This window comes from Melanerpes formicivorus, unplaced genomic scaffold (assembly GCF_026170545.1).
Source record: "Melanerpes formicivorus ecotype bairdi unplaced genomic scaffold, bMelFor1.0.p_v2 SCAF_21, whole genome shotgun sequence".
Lineage (NCBI taxonomy): Eukaryota > Metazoa > Chordata > Aves > Piciformes > Picidae > Melanerpes > Melanerpes formicivorus.
This window is the reverse complement of record NW_027142373.1, coordinates 8,065,119-8,082,086: the sequence shown is the minus strand read 5'-3', so window position 1 is coordinate 8,082,086 and position 16,968 is coordinate 8,065,119. Positions and strand designations below refer to the sequence as shown.

General features: G+C 37.9%; 1 protein-coding gene across 4 annotated transcripts in view; it reads right to left on the bottom strand.

Moving 5' to 3' along the window:
- B3GNTL1 (UDP-GlcNAc:betaGal beta-1,3-N-acetylglucosaminyltransferase like 1) overlaps nucleotides 1–16,968 on the bottom strand; it is a 116,810-nt gene that overhangs the window by 66,677 nt on the left and 33,165 nt on the right. The window lies entirely within an intron of this gene.

The window sequence follows — 16,968 nt, the reverse complement described above, 5'->3', positions numbered from 1 at the left end:
GGTGAACTGGCAGGGGCCATGCTTGTGCCACATGTCTCTTTAGATGTTACTGATACTCTCAGTAACAGGCACAGAAGCTGAGCGCTGCTTCAGTGGAGACAATGGCAATGCCAATAACCTTAACCAGTTTACACTGTTAAGAAGCACAGCCTACTTCCCCAGACTTGACTTGCCAGCCTGCTTTTTCCTGTGGATTTCCACAGCATCTCCTGGGTTTTAATTTCCATCTTGCTCAGCTCACTCCAACTGACACTGTTGAGATCTGCCTGTTCTGTTTTTGAACCTGAAAACTCACAGCCCATCTCTTTTCCCCTTGAACTTCACTGGGAAATGTTGCAAGTGAATCTTTGTTACCTTCTGTTCTACTCCTGTTTAATAATCTCTTCATGGGGCAAAGAGACTATATAAAATACAACCATCTTCTCTGTCATGTTTTGCCACTATGTATACAAAGTACATGAATTTCTCTGAACACAGAACACAGAGAAACCCTGGGGGGGTTAGGGTTTTGGTGGTTTGAATGTCTGGGGTTGGTTTTTTGTCTTTTTGCGTCACCTCCCAGTATCACCTTCCACACACTTTAACATCAGTCTGTGACAGGTGGTCTAGGCTTTTTTGGTGGGTTGTTTCAGGCTTTTTTTTTTTAATTAAACAGCTTTTATGGTGGTAACAGTCTCAGTTTCAAGTTCTTTGTCATGTTTCCATTCTGCTGTAATTCAGTAATACCTGGTAGTGGTGGGAGTTTAGTTTTCTTTTAAGCAGCAGTCAGCCTTTTCGGATATTATAGTTCACAAGACTATTATATGACAGCATAAAATCACACCATTCTGGCACCATTTCAACTCATAACAAACAGTGATTTGCTGTTATTTTTAAGAGCTGTAAACCACAGAAAACTACAGATTTTACACAAAAGATTTTACAGCTTTCCCAATACTTCCACTTTTCTAGATTAAAAAAAAAAATAGAAATAATAATAATCCAGAATCCATTTATCATTTTTCATGTAATGGCCACAACAAATCGTTTAGAGCAACAGGAATTACCCATTCATAGCCACCTTTCCAGCACAGTGAGGCTTCCTATGGGCACATTTGCATGGCTGAATTTGATTTTGTGCGATGAGGTATAACTTCCTCTTGCTAAAAAAGGTTCTTACCACAACCTCCAAATTTGTATGCTGATTGGAATTATCAACTCATTGGAAAATTAGCTTTTCTTTTACTATAGCTCTACTTTCAGTTCTGCTCTTTCTTGCTATCCTTCTAGTGTCTTCACCGCCTCCCCCCCAGGAACTGACAGCATTAGCTCCTAGTGGCTATTTTCACATCACCTCTTGCAATCACACTTTAAAAATAAATAATTGTGGGTTGTTGGGGTTTTTTTGTTTGTTTTGAACATAGTCAGGTTCAAGTCTTGCAGACATATTTTCCACACATTTTTAAGTCTCTTTCCTGCATTAAGGTTTATTTAAATTAGAATTTCTATGCCTTCAAAAATTACACATGTGAAGAACAAGCTTGTTGGCAAATGGATCACATGTTATTCCCTCCTTTTAATGTATTCTGGGAGAAAATTAAAGAAAAATAAAGTCAAAAGCCAAAAAGAGAGGGAAGAATTTTCAGGACATCATAGGGGGAAAGAACAGAGAGAACACAACAGGCTTCTCAGGACACTGCTCTCACAAAAAAATTTGTCTGCTTCAATAAAATACCCAGAAATGACACATTTTAAACCAAACTTCAGCCACACCATGTGTAGTACAAACTGGAATCCACCCATAATTCCCCACCATGAAGAGACAGAAATATAAACAAAATATAAACACGTTGTTGTTCTTGCCTGAAGACAGCAGACACAACAGAAAAGCCCAGTGACAGAAAGAAGTACATTAGCCTGTGGTTACCTCACCTTCTTGCACATTGCCTTTCACTTAACTCTTCTGGAAATACACAGTGTGTTGGTTTATAAACATCATTTCTATTTCCTTTTCAGGGAGTTGTCTATTGACAGACACCATTAAAGTGCCCTAACTGTCAACTACACATAAAAGTTCCAGCCTTCTATCCAAACATCCCTCTGCTTCTTTCTCAAAAGGCTTATAAGGAAACACAATATAAAAGCACTGGAGCATATGTCTATACACCTCCACCGTCAAAACTGAAAAATCACTGACCCAGAAATACTGTGAACTGTGTATCGGTCTCTAAAGACAACAAGCAACCAACAGAATGTATCTTGGCTCAATACAAATTGTAGTAATAGTTTCCTTTTTTGATTTTTTTTTTCTTTAAACAAGTGTAATTGTAACCTCTCACAGCATATGGTGATGTCTGTAGTAAGAAGGCTAGAAGTACCCAGGGAGACCCAGAGCCCATGGAAATACAGACAGTGACTTAAACAAAAACTAGAACTCTAACCTGTGAGAAGACAGGAATGGCTTAAATAAGTTTCTTGATGAAAAAAAACTTTCTAAAACCCCTGCTAACTGTGGTATTCAACAGGTCTTTTTTCTCCAAAAGATAGCATGGTGCATTTTCATAGCAGCTGGAAAAGAAGAGTAGAGTGAAATTCTATTGGAGCAGTAGGTGATGGAACCACCTGGCTTTTTCACAAAATTAGTTGATTGGGTTTTTAAAAATATACTCTTTTATATGCTGAATTTATTGGACTCATGAAGCATGTGATTATTTGCAGCACAACCTCAAGAACTCTTAAGTTTTTCTTCATCTGTTTAGACAGTACAAGTTTGTTTTTTGGTTTTTTTTACTTCCTTTTGGGTAGGTTTTTAAGACCTCATCTCATGAAGTCAGTCAAAAAAATTATGCTTGGATTATTTCATAACATAGCACCAGGGAAATAAACACGTGCAGCTGCTGTCATATCATGATCACATTAAATCATAGTACATCATCTCTAAAATTCTCTCAAATAACTGTCAGATTGGACGTGGCACTTGGTGCCATGGTCTAGTCATGAGGCCTGTGGTAATAGGTTGGACTCAATGATCTTTGAGGTCTCTTCCAACCTTAGTGATACTGTGATAATGCACTTTCTTTTATTCTGGTGTACAAAAAGCCCTGCTTTATACCCAGTCCTGCAGTGTATCTAAAAGATACAAAAGTGCTCATCTTAAAAATGCTACTGCTTAAGAATGATGTAGAAAGAAATACAGTGCACTTCCTCAAATGTCTAATATACAAAATGCAAGCATATTTGCCAGCAAAACCAATGTCAAATAAAACATACACTTTTAAGCTGTTAAGTTTCTAGTGTAAACACACTGGGGGCTAAAATACATGCTTTAAAACACAAGCACACATAAAGTGATCCCTGTTCTTCCATGTTATTTGTCAAAGACTGATTCTGAAGTAAGGACAGAGACAACACCAATTTGTAACTTGAAGGAGAGCCTAAAAAGTAAGCAAAACACTGAATAACCTTATCTTAATATGTTTGCATTCACAAAGTGCCATCAAAACTCAAAAAGTTCCCCCCCCAGCTGAAGCAAAAATAAATAACCCTTTGTTCAACATCAATAATAACTTAATAACAATGTTGCACAGAAAGAATTCCAAGCTGCCTTCACACACAAACTGCCATAGTGACAGTAAGTCAGAGAGCCTTTCATACACCAGTCCCTTTGATCCAAATATGCAAGAAGCTCATGCCCAAACACCCTTGCTGAATCTTTATGCTTCAGTTCACAAAGGACAGAACAGCAATTTGAGTGTGTCAGGCTTGTTAAGCAAGAGCAGGAAGATAATTCAGAAACAATCATACAGTTTTTTATTTTTGCTACAACAGTAACTGGTATTTTTCATCAAGTATTTTTCTACCATTACAACCAATTTCTCAGTGCTAATATAGTTCTTTTCATGGTTCACCAAATTCACACTAAGCTACAGCAAACAAACCCCCATGAGATTTGGAAATATTTGGCAATTTTGGTTTCCACAGCAGACAGGTCAGGGTTGTTAATTCTGCCTTCTCCTCTCAGTCTTTTGCATACAAATTACCTTTCTTAAACTCACTTCAGTTTCTTTCCTCCCCACATCATCCAAGACCATTTTCAAACCCACACTGCTCACTATGTTTCCCAATCCTTTCTTTTACCAATTATCGGGGGGTATGTGGGAGGGGGTGGGGTGGTGGAACACCACCAAAACCCACATGCACAGCATCTCTTATCCCATTCCTGGCATCCAGCAGTCCTGCTGTCCAGTGGACATAGCCAACCATTAAAGTGTGATATGCTCCAAGGGTTTCACAGCAAGCATCTAAGAATGCCTCATGTGTCTGTGGGGAGCACTTGTGCGTTGGAGTTGAAACAACACGCTGAGTTCCGCAAAAAGATTGCTGGACCTTGCAACTGCGGGGAAAAAAGCTGTCAGGGTGGGAGAGGGAAAACTATTCATGTTTGATGAGGAAGGTAGAAGGATTTAGGATTAGAAGTGTTCTTTTCTGATCGAAAACAATCAAAGGCTAAGGAAAAACAGGCATTTTCTTTTCTAATTGCATTCCAAATTATGCCTTTATTGATGGAGCAGGGAATTCTGGCAGGGAGGGTGGCTGATGCAGAGGAAAAGTGGATAAACCCAGGGGATACAGAGAAAGTGTCTGCCAGAGCAGAAAAAACAGACAAAATGGATTGCAAATGTTGGAGGCATCAGCAGAATCCTGCATGTCAAGAAAACGAAGGGGACTGAACAAAAGTAGGATATCTTGGGGTATCAAAGGGCTAAGAGTCCAATGGCATCATATACAGGCAAGATCACTGCACATGACTTAAGTTGTTTATAGTGGTAGGTGTGAAGGTCAGCCACTTACGGGCACTTAATGTCAAGTGACATTAACGAGGACAAAACAGGATCCTACTTTAAAACTGACACTTTGTTTTTACTGACTTCTAATGAGATATAATCTGAAGGGCTTTAAGAGGAACTGGCAGCCAGAATAATTATTTATGAACCTAAGGACAACTAACTAAACAAATGCAATTAGGAGTGGAGAGAAAGGGTTAAACCAGCCATTTTGGGCTGAAAACAAACAAACAACCAAAATCTTTCTTCAGTTCAGGCTTAAAGGTTCTCACTTCTCCCATAACAGAATACAGATGATTCACAGCTGTTTGGCATCTGTTGCACTTCTACCTAGTGAATGCATTCTCTTTGTCATTGGATATCTGCAAACACATGGACTGGAGCACTCACTGGAGTATGTGCATCCTGTGTGTTACTGAACATTCCTTAGACACTTCTGATGCTGGAAATTGAGAATTAGAGACCCACATGTACAGCAGTATGAAAGCAGTATCTGCTTACCTGTGCCTAAGAGAATACACTTCCACTTAGACCAGCTATTTAATTTGTGAAAGACTTTAAATGCAGCATCCTCCAATTCAAACTAAGGTTTTTATGATGGACATTGTTAGCAAATTAAAAAAGCTTCTTGCAGTTAGAAAGGCAGAAAAATTGTCAGTTATTTCGATTGATGTTTACTGGGTGATTCAGAAAATGTAGTTGTTTGTTAGCTGCAGTACTTTGCAAATGCAAGATGAGTCAAACTTTTGGTTGCTTTGTTTTGTTTTGAAATGCAGCAGCTTTTGACCATGTGAAACCAATTTGTGTATGCCACTGATTCAAAAGAAAAGTTTACGTATTACTTTTGGCATCAAATTCTTATGTAGTATCACATGGATGAAATACCTCAGTGGAAACAGCTGTGCAGAGTACTCAAATTGTCCTGTTTTCTTTCTCTCTGATAAACTTCTGCCTTGCTTGGAAATTCATACTTTTTCCATTTGTCAGCGTGATAGGGTTATTTGACAATCCATCACCTTTCACATGCACAGTCTCGCTTATCTTCTAGCAGCTGTGAGCATAAAAATTTTGATAGGAAAAAAATCTGCATATATCCACTTAAAAGATCAGATTCAGAAGCTTCAAAACTGCTGAAGCAGGAAAGAATAAAAGCAAAGCACAAGTAGCAGGTTCCTGAGATAAATTACAAAAATAGGATATTAAAGTGACATTTACCTCTTTTCTCATCTGAAAGTTAACCAAAAGAAAGAAACCAAATACACCAAGTTTTCAGGATAATACAAGCACATCTGTCAAGAGTCTATTTCAAATTAATACATGCTGGCTCTGCAACAGTGCCCAAAACCATTAAGAACAAACTATTTTTAGCATTCACAATATTTATAAATGAATAAACAGCAACAAATGTAAAGTTCTGGTCAAAAGGTATGCAAACTTAAAGCAGTTGGTGTGTATGTAGAAGTACTGCAAGAGGGCACAAGAACTGCTTACGCAGACTACCTCTGCACATGTACACAGTCCAGAGGTCTTGTGAATGAGACATTCCTGACAATTAGAAGCCCCAAAATAACAGTAAGTGTTTCACACCATTTAAGCCAGTAGAAGTATATATTTGCCCAACACAGCATGTTCAGGCAACTCCTCAGCCTACTGCTGATAATGGCTAAAGCCACAACATCCTTGCTTCTAGCAGAAGTGGAAGAAGTTTTTCAAGAATTGTTAGAATGATTCCCCCACACTCCCTCCCCCCACCAAGCTCTGCACTAAGATTAATGAAGCACTTCATGCCTTTTAGAGCTACAGGAAACTGAAATACTGACTAAATACTCTTTGGTTATGTTTTTAGACTTGTCTGTACAACTCCCTTAAAACTCAGTCTGATAAAATTACACAGTTCTGCCTCTCAAGGAACTACCTGCCCGTAGCACAGTCTTGTTAATATTCCAGTTTCCTCAGACAATCATTATTATAGTTTATTGGAAGACCAGTGACATAATTCCTTGGTAAAATATCTCAAATTCAGACAGGAACAGTGTAAATACATTTTAGAAGGCAATTACAGAAACTCCTCCTGAGCAGGAGTCTGGTTTTGCAAAAGGTAGATAGGCTACTTTTCTATGCCAGTTGTTCCCACATAATTGTGCATAGTCAGTGAGGCAGATGTTGAGTTTTCACATACATAATGTAGAAAAACCATCTTCCTTTAAAAAGAGGTTTGACAGAAATTTTAAAACTCAAAACTTTTTTGGTTTATCATCATTGTAAGGAAACAGGAAAAATCTCACTAAGAAACACTTTCGGTTTACTGATGCCAGTGACAGCTAACACTTCTACTAGCACTAAAGTCACCAGGAAAAATTATCCAAATATATCAGACAAATACTGCAGGGAAATTCAAGTAACCTTCAGAATATGCAAAGCAGTAGCAGAAATAAGTATCTTTTTTTAAACCACTTTTAATTTCCTTGTAAAATTTATTATTCATTTTTATAGAGCTCTCTGGTGAAAGGACAAAGCTGAGAAAAGATCACACTTCAGGCTATCCTTCAAGGTGCTACAAACAACACTAAAAAGTCCCAGTGTCACAAGGACTGAACATCAGTCTGCCTTCCCACAAAATCCACGAAATAAGATAACCATTTAACTTGCAATCTGACTGGTAAATCTGGAAAGCTTCTGACTTGATCAGTAAACAGACACCAAGTCAAAATTTAAAGCACAAGCAATGCCTTCTTCCCATATAAACAATAGTAGCCTCCTCAAAAATAAACTCAGAATCAACCTTCACCCCAAACCTCAGATTCTCTTTCTCTTCCTACAAACTTTAAACCTAACCACATATATCAAAACCAATCAATCCTAGAACCCTAACAGTCCTTTTGCTGAACTTCTTACCAGTGTATATAAACACATTCCTTTTCAGAACCTTTATTTTAAGACTTCTGTGTTGATACAAACAAAACTAAGTAACTAATAAATATTTAGAAATTAATCTAATGAAGGTAGATGATACTGTAAACTTAGAATTAGTGGGGCTTTTTAATACCACTTCCAATACATTTGTAGTTAAAAACTGCCTTAATATCCATAGTCACCAAACTCTTCTCAGAATCAGGTATAACCTTAGGCTTTTGCCTATCTATGCATTATCAGTATGAAGCCATGGACAGTTTTCAGTTAATGTGCAGGTAAGCAACTCAGCATGACACATTCTCAACCTGTGGTCTGCACAGGTACCTTTATATTTATACAGTAGAGTTACAGGAAGTTGTCATTACCAACACATAACTGCCCTGCTTTTACAGGTTTCTCCCCTTGCTAGTGCTGATGGGTGAAGTTCTCTCTCATTGGGATGTGACTCAGCTAAAGCCACATCTGTACAGCACTTCCACTCACACACCAAACGCACTGGCCTCTATCATACTGAAATATTTGATATGTATTAGCATTGCTTCTGTTTTATTTCTAACAAATTAGCACAAGCCCTTCCCCAACAACAGCAGTTTGCCATTAAGACTCAAGCCATGTTAGCATTTTCACTAAAGAGAAAGTTGAATTGTGTTCTGTGTCAAGCTGCTTGCACCTGGTATCCTACTATAAAAGGAGACTTTGGACTTCACCTATCCCTTATACAGAACTTGAAACCGAAGTATTAGAGCAAACAGGCTTGCTACTGAGGCATGTAATTTCTTCCTTCCTCTTTAGTCTAAAATTATTCACATTACCTACTTGATGAAAAAAGCTCAAGCAACCCTAGATTTGAGTCATGCACAGAACAGGGTAGATTTTATCTCAGGGAGCCTTTTCTTGCTAAACAGTGAAGTGCATGTTGTCCTCAGGCAGACAGAAAATAGTTCTTGCTTCTGAATAACAAAACATGTATTTGCTACAGGTACTGTTTCAGCCATTTAAAAAATAGTTTTGTGCTCTGGTTTTGGCATTTATCACTGCTCGGTGTGCAGTAGCATCCTCTACTGTACAAAACAGCAAGGGGACAGGCCCATCATGAACACTTGACTCATATTCCATGACCATAGCTTTATTATAAAAGCCAAGAAAGAGTGAATTTAAAATACGGCAAAACATCAGATCTTTCCATCTCCAATTCCAGAATCATCTTTCAGATGCTGAATAGCAGCCAGGGCCACAAAGTTTCTTCTCCTTCCACTAAGCTATATTTCTTTCCATTTTCCTGTTACCATCATCTCCAAAAGGCTAAGGGATGCTTCTTCCATCACTACCTGACACACCTAAAGATCAAAACTAGTTATTTGTAGAAGAAAATATTTGTTTCCTGTCACTAATAGATGCTAATTTACAGATTTATACTAACAAAGATGAAAATGGGAATCCGTTGGATGTGGCATCAGCGTCATCACTACTTCACCAGCCCTGTCTGAGACAAAATTAGCTATAAGCACTTTTCAGTAGTTAAAAGAACTTGAACTATTTCTACCAGTATGCCAAGCAGTGCTGCCAACACGCTCCCCTGGTCCCTCACCCCAGGTTACCTGCAACCATGAGAATTTTAAAGAAAACCAAAGGCAAAAGGATAAGAGCTCATCATTCTCAATTTGCAGTAAAATTGCTACCATTTAAGTTCCCCCAAAAAAACCCACAACAACCAAAACACAAAACATTTTGGGGGAATGATGCTTCAAATATGGCTGAAGCTAAAGAATTAAATTGTGAATGGACACAATGGCCACGGCTGCAGTAAATGAAAGGGTCAACTGTTCTACACTTCCTAAAAGGAGACAAGCATGAAAGTTTTTAACCCACAATGTCATATCAATACGCACAGATCTTACAACACTGAGCCTTCTAGCCCCATTGCTCTTCGCCCAGCCCCTTCTAGCCCCATTGCTCTTCGCCCAGCCCCTTCTAGCCCCATTGCTCTTCGCCCAGCCCACCAGAGCCTCACAAAAGTGACTTTGTATAACTCAACTGGGCTACAGCCCACAAAAACTGCTATCGCTGTCACCCAGCGTGCTGACAGGAAATAGTTGCTGCTTTGAGCCTTGATCTACCCACATGAAATGGAGCTTGCTGGCTGACCACAGACTGGCCTCTGTTCTCTTTGTAATTGTCAACATCTGTTCTGCAGATCTATGAATAATTTTATGACAGAAAAAAAATAAAAATCTCTCCTAGTGACTCCAAAGGTCGTTGAGTTTGGATTTTGTTTTTTCTTTCTAAATGTGTAATCGGACACTAAGATTAAGAGAGAGGCTGTTTGGCTCATAGGTTAAGATTTACATTCCTGTGAAAGATGCCATTAAATTGGAATTCAGGTTAGGTAGCAAATGCTAATGCTGCTGGCTGTTACTTTCTTAAATGAGGTGGCTGAATAAACGTTGGCAGTTGAGATAGGACATCACTTTCAAATATAGTAGGTAAGCGGTTCCCTAGTAGCTACCTCCATGAGAGTTAACTCTGATTCTGATTGCTTGATTCATGTCAAGTACAACAAAACTCAACTCAAACATCTTAATCCTGAAGAAGAGGGAGTTGCAGCTGGACACATTCAACATGACTTGAGTTTCACTTAGATGGACGTTTGAGGATAGAACAGCAGGACTATCACTTGAAAACTCAACTCTTCCCCTCTTATAAGCAAGCCATCAGGAGTTCTGAGACTGTCAAGCAATTAAAATTAACAGTTTCTAATCTAACTTCATTCCGCAATCACAGATTTATTTATGTATTTATTTTTATAGAAGCATGTGAATATGAAAGATGTGGGTAAAACTCTGGAGACATGGCCACACTACAGTTTTAGGCTGTCACCATGCTTGGCTAAAAAGAAGAAAATCGAAGATGCATTGCCATTGGCCTGTCTGCAGCACCCATTAGTGATGATACTTTTCATGATCAGCAGAAGTAGAACAGTGGAAACAGAATAAAGAACAAATCACAAGGGGAATGAGTGCTCACCAGTATAATTCTCAGACCTTTTTCCAGGACTGGAACATAACGTGACAAGGCTTTCTAGACTGAGCTCTAAGCATAGCCTAGGTAGACTGTTGGCTGAATGTTGGAGAAAACTAGAAAAGAAAGAGAGCCTTTCTGCTTTAGGATAAATACCCAAGAAACACACAGAAGAAAAAGAACAAGGATAAGCATAAAGCTAAACGTGGTCCTTTTAGAGTCTTGCTGAAGTGTACACTGCAATGACTTTCTTGCTTCTATTATAATAAAGCTGAGAATTTCCCTGCAGTTTCCCGTATGTAAATACGGTGACAGTAAGACTGCTTCTTGCTAGCTTGGCTTCAGTATTACCCTTCTTGTCTGGCTGCACTATAAGTGAAGCGTGTCAAAGCGTATGAGCATGTTCAGTTTAGCTTGGCTCAGCAGAGGTCTGAAGACTTAGAGTCGGGTTTCTCTCAGATACATTAAAACCTGTTTAAATGCAATTGCCAACCTTATGACCATTGTCCCTGAGACTCTGACTCAATAGAAAGAGTGTCTCATAGGTGTAGTACTGTTTTCTCCTGAATATGAAGATGGTTATTAATCTGACACTTTCTTGATCTCATGGGTGGCTACATTTAAATTTCTTTATTAGAAACTACTAAGCAATTTGGTCCTTGCAAAATGAATGGGCAATGAAGTACGTGGTGAACTTGTGGCTCTTTGGTGAAGCGTCAGGGAAAGACAAAACCTTTCCAGGGGAAGAGACGAAACTGAGAAAGTGAGAAAGGGAGAGCTGCTGAATACTGCCAAGGCCGTAACAACCAATTCCAGCAGTCTGCAGTGGAAAACAGCACAAAGCTTTAGAAAAAGAAAACACATAGTATGAGACCTGGCCATAGAGGTCCAAAGTTCCCCAACATTACACCAATTCAAAGCTCTTGCACTATAGCACCAATCCAACTGGTTACACAAGGTATAAGTATTTTCCTGTAAGAAATAGCTATATTACAGACTCTTGTACATCTTTTACTGTACCTACAGCAGTGCAGCTCTCTAGTAGAGATGTAGTTGTGTTTGCATAGAACTTGTAGGAAATGAAGATGTAACTATGAGCTATGCTGATACAAATCTCTTTTATACAAGTGAACCCACTTAAGGGCTTTTAGTGGTACATTCTGCTATCAAATCCCTAATCAGATAAAGAATAAACTTTCTACAAGGTTAAGAAGCTAAATTACAGGTAGCATAATAAATCCACCAAAATTATAAAGATTACAACAGTATTTTAAGTAAAACATACTCTAAACAGCAAGAACTTGTCTCAATTTGTCTTTATCACTCTAAAAAATAATCATAATCCTGAGATTAATGTGTTCATTATTTTTATTTCATTCTGACATTATTACAGTACACGTATGCAAAGAATTAGCCAAACTAAATATAGTTCTCCTGGCATGCTAAGAAGTTATATGCCTGAAAATAATAATTTATAACATTTTCTGAACATTTACCATTTATGTTGACAGGCATGCTCAATAACTTCTCCAGTAAATTCAACACTAAGTTCAAGAAAATTAATGGAAAATCTTGGAAAATGCTTCCAATATGTGTAGTAAACCAGTCTGGTAACATTTGTTTTTCTGTAGTAGTAGCTCCGACAAAAATCACTGCAATTTGCAGCAACTACTAAGCCATCATATTTTGTTTACCAACAGCATACAAGTTTTCAATTAATTAAGGCATTGTTTGTAAAATGAAGGGTGTAAACTGTTGGGTTTGCCTTTCTCCTCCGCTGCCTTTTCCTGCACTGTGGGAGCAGTCATTGCAAGTGATGCAAAAGGTTAAATCCACCCACATCATAGAAACCAACTCATCCAGAGAAGTGGTAAAAGACCAACAGTTACACTAGAAGCCAGATGCAAGACCATTTCCTTCCTTGTTATACACCCCATGCACTGCAACTGCTCCGATTTCCGTTTGGCCCAGGTCTTGGTTATCCCTCCACTAACCACAAAGCACATGCCTGCCCCACCTCCTTCACATGTGATCCTTCTCAAAATGGGAGCTGCATACACCAGCACTACTTCTAGAGGAACTAGAGACACTAATCATCCTTAAGATCATGTCATTGCAATAAAATGACTAGACAAATATCTATTCTTTATGAAAAAGGATACACTGTTCACAGTTGATCCAAGTTAATGCTCTGAAAAGCTTACTAATTTTTTTTTCTTATTTGTATAACTTCAGCTCAAGAACTTCTAAATCACATTTGGCCAAGGCTGTACAAATAGAATGAACCCCCATGTCCCAATTTGTCACACTTGCACTAAGAAAAAAACATACTGAATTAATCATTAAAAACTGGATCTCTACGTTCAGAATCTGGGTGGCTTTTTTTACAACAGAGACCAAAAAGGCCTCAAACATGGAAACAACATACTGTTAAATGCTTGTGAGAGGATATGGTGCATGTAAATATTTTAAAATACAGCTTCCTTAAAAATCAGAACAAGCAAGAACTACTGTAGAGACAAACGCTGAGGTTAGTATGAAGAAAATATTAAGAAACAAAATCCTGACTGTGATCGATCAAATTGGTCTTTAGACCTACTGTCCATTATGAGAAATGACACTTGGATGCTCACACCCTCAGCCACTGCAACTACTATGGAAATTACTGAACTCTCCTGAAAATCTGGCCCTGAACTTTTACCACTAGAAGCTGAGCCCAAAAAAAGGGAATTTATTTTCCATTAATAAATAGAATGCATTTAACTGCTGTTCATATACAATTCTTAAAACAGTGAAAAAGTGAAAAGCAGAGCAGTGCCCAGTTCCAATAAGTATTCTTTCTTACATCCAAGGCTACAACAGGGAGCTGCACTGCAATAAAAGCATGCTGGAAATCAATAATTTTGATTTCACTAAAACTCACAGTAAAAATATTTCCTTTTTTTTTTGGTGGAATCAGTAGTTTGATTTTCAAATTCAAAGAAAGCAAATGACAGGAAGTTGAGGGTGTATCTGCTCTGGGCTCTAACAGACAGAGAGCCAACTGAAAAATAAACATCACTACATTAGTTGAAAACTTGTCTTTGGAGTAGGCTTTTGTTTTGAAAGATTAAAAACAAAATAGTTAAGTCTACTTCAATACCTCACCTATCATTTTAAAACAAAAACTGGGGTTTGACCCTCATCTGTTAGACAAAAGTGAAGTTTCCTTGAGCTATCAAAGGCAATGAAGTAGAAGCCCAAAGCAAAGCTCACTATTTGTAAGCCACAATATCAACAAAATCAATATGGAACACAAACAAGTGGCACATTCAGAAACTGGAAGTTATTAACCGATTCCACTCTCACTGGACAACCAAGTCCTGATATTAATTTAACTTCTTGCCCTATTAGTCAATGTAATTTTCAGAAGTATTGAGGAGACATAAACATTGATAATAGTTTGGAAAACAACCCATACACTTCTCAAAATTTAATCCTCAAGAATTTTCCTTTTACACTTGGCTTTACCTGTCCATCTTACATCAAATGTCTTCAGAAAAATGGCTTTTAGGATGCAAACATGTTGCACACTTTGGTATGCTACTTACTTAAAACATAAGAAAAGATCATCAGCTGGAACAAATTGTAACTCAAATCAGAGGGTAAATGTTTTCTGTCTGCTTAGTTTCAATGTCCTTGAAATCATATCATGCTTTTTCTGCCATACAAGTATCCATCACACTCTAAGCTTGTATTTATCAAGAACTTCTTGGATAAAGCCAGACTTATGGTACAAAAGCAGTTTGGGACTACAATATTGTAATGGTTTTGTTCCATTTAAATATCATATTTGGATTATGAACCGCATTCAAGCCTTGTTTAAGCATGCAAATTATCAAACAAAACATGAAAAAGAAAATTCCAAGTGAATTAACAGTATTTCCGCTGTGGGACACCTTTATACTCATGCAGAACTGCTAACAAACAAAGCAAAATCTGTATACACTTCAGGAATGCGTTTGCAGTAGTTCAAAGTTCAAAAGTATTTGACTCTGAGATGCCTTTACATAAAGCCTCAGTAGGAAGTTCTAATTATGCTTGAGGTTCACAGATGCGGGTAAGCCACTTCTCATTAAACTTTCTAGAACTTCATGAACCCCTTGGACACACTTTTTTGCAAACATAAATAAAAACATGGACTAACTTGTGAAACTTTGTTTCATTCTCCTCCAGAGGAGGACAAGGATCAACCACAAAAGGAAGTGGATAATTACCTTTTTTTTCTTAAATGGTATATCCTTAATCCCACACAAACTAATCGAATCTACTCTCATTAACCAGTTTGTGACTTTGATTAATTTTCAGATAACATCAGTGAGGGAAGACAACACAGCAACAAAATCCCAGGGAATGCTGAGCATCACATTGAGTGCTGATAACAAATACAAGTAAGCCATTAATAGTGGCAAAGGTACAGGGGGGCAGTGGGATATCAATCAGCCTTTTCATGTTTTATTCATAAGTAAAAAATTCTTGCCCTATGTCCAGCTTTTGCCTTTATTAACATAACCAGACCACAGGCACTGCATATATCCACTCTCAGGTAGCCACCTCAAATATTTCAATTCTGACACATCGACATTCAGCCCTAGCACTTAAAGTTGGAATTTTCTGGTCTGCAAACAGACAAAACAGATGCTTAAATGTAGAGATATTCAATCTGTAGACCACCTGGAAAATTCATTCTACCTGCAATCTATTCCAGTTTCTTCCTAGTAATAAACTGCCTTTTGAGATACACAGTGACAATGCAATATTGAGTGTATCTAATTTATGGAAAAGCTCCAGTAATGTTATCAGGTCCTTCTTGCCTTAAAAACACCTTTCATGCTCGACTAAACCAACATGCTGGATCTATTTCCAAACTGAGTATCTGTAGTAAATGTCGTTCATGCTGTAGCGTGAGTTCTTATCAAATATTAAACTCTAATATAGGAAGACCTACTAAGCAGAGAAGCACGGCTTTTAAATCTATTGTCTAAATTTAACAGGCACCTGTAACAGCACAGAAGCAGCACAGCTGTGAAAGTCTATGTCAATTATTGTTCTTCTGTCAGGTGGTTCTGGTTACTGGGAAGAACTACAAATTACCTGTGAAAACATCTAGATTTGTTGAAGATGAAGAGCTCTGAGGTAATCTGCCAGTCCAGAATGTATCAGGAAGGAACACACATCCATACAGTGGGCAGCAGACATATAAAATCATCATGTTTTGTTCAGACCCTTACTCTTCTCCATTAGGACAGCTCAGTCTCAGCAACCACAGAGTCCACTCTTTTTTGCAAGCATCTACTCACATGTCACACTAAGCTTGCCATCTGCTTTTTAAATGAAGCACCATATGAAAGTAGAGAAGGCTCTTGTCTTTGGGGAGGAAAAATGGTAGGTCAGATGGAATTATGCTTCAGGCTGAATATAATACTCTGTAGGCTGAGAGACTGAACTGACCTGAAGTAGTGATTTAACAGACACAGATATGGACTCAGCTGTGTTACTTGCAGTCAGCAGCAATCCTCAAAAACAACTTGTATAAATATTTGTGTAAATAATCCAACCTTAAAACCTTTCAGGCAGTTTTACTCATATAGCACAGTAAAGTTTCCATTGTACAAGAAGGGCTGCATGATCAAACTTCAAGTGTATTTCAAGCACAATACAGACTCGGATATCCTGAGGATTAGTTTTGATCTACATTTTTTCACTTACTCAAACATCAGACAGTCAGTTCTCCTCATTTGTTTGCTAATTTTCTTCCTGTACCTGTCACTCTGCTCTGCACTTACTGAAAGTAAGTTAGAATTATAATCTTTCCCTATTGGGCAGAAAGGTAACAAGTCTGCCAAACACATATGCATGTCTTTTTAAGGCTTATATCAGTATACCTACAAAACCATATTTTAATACCTCATTGTTTATACAAAAGATGACTTTAAACTAGCAGACACTAATATTTTAAAAAGAAGTTCTCATTATTATTCTCTCTTTGTACTCTCTTCCTCCCCCACACTCTCTGGGGTATATATTCTGAAATTTCACGCATACCATGAAGTATCTTTGGAATGTTACAGTATAATTGTTTAGAGAAACATTTAATGGATGAGTAAGCATCAAGAGGCCATGGCTAAGGGAAAAGAAAAGTTAAAATGCTAAAAGCATTTTGTATTGAATGATC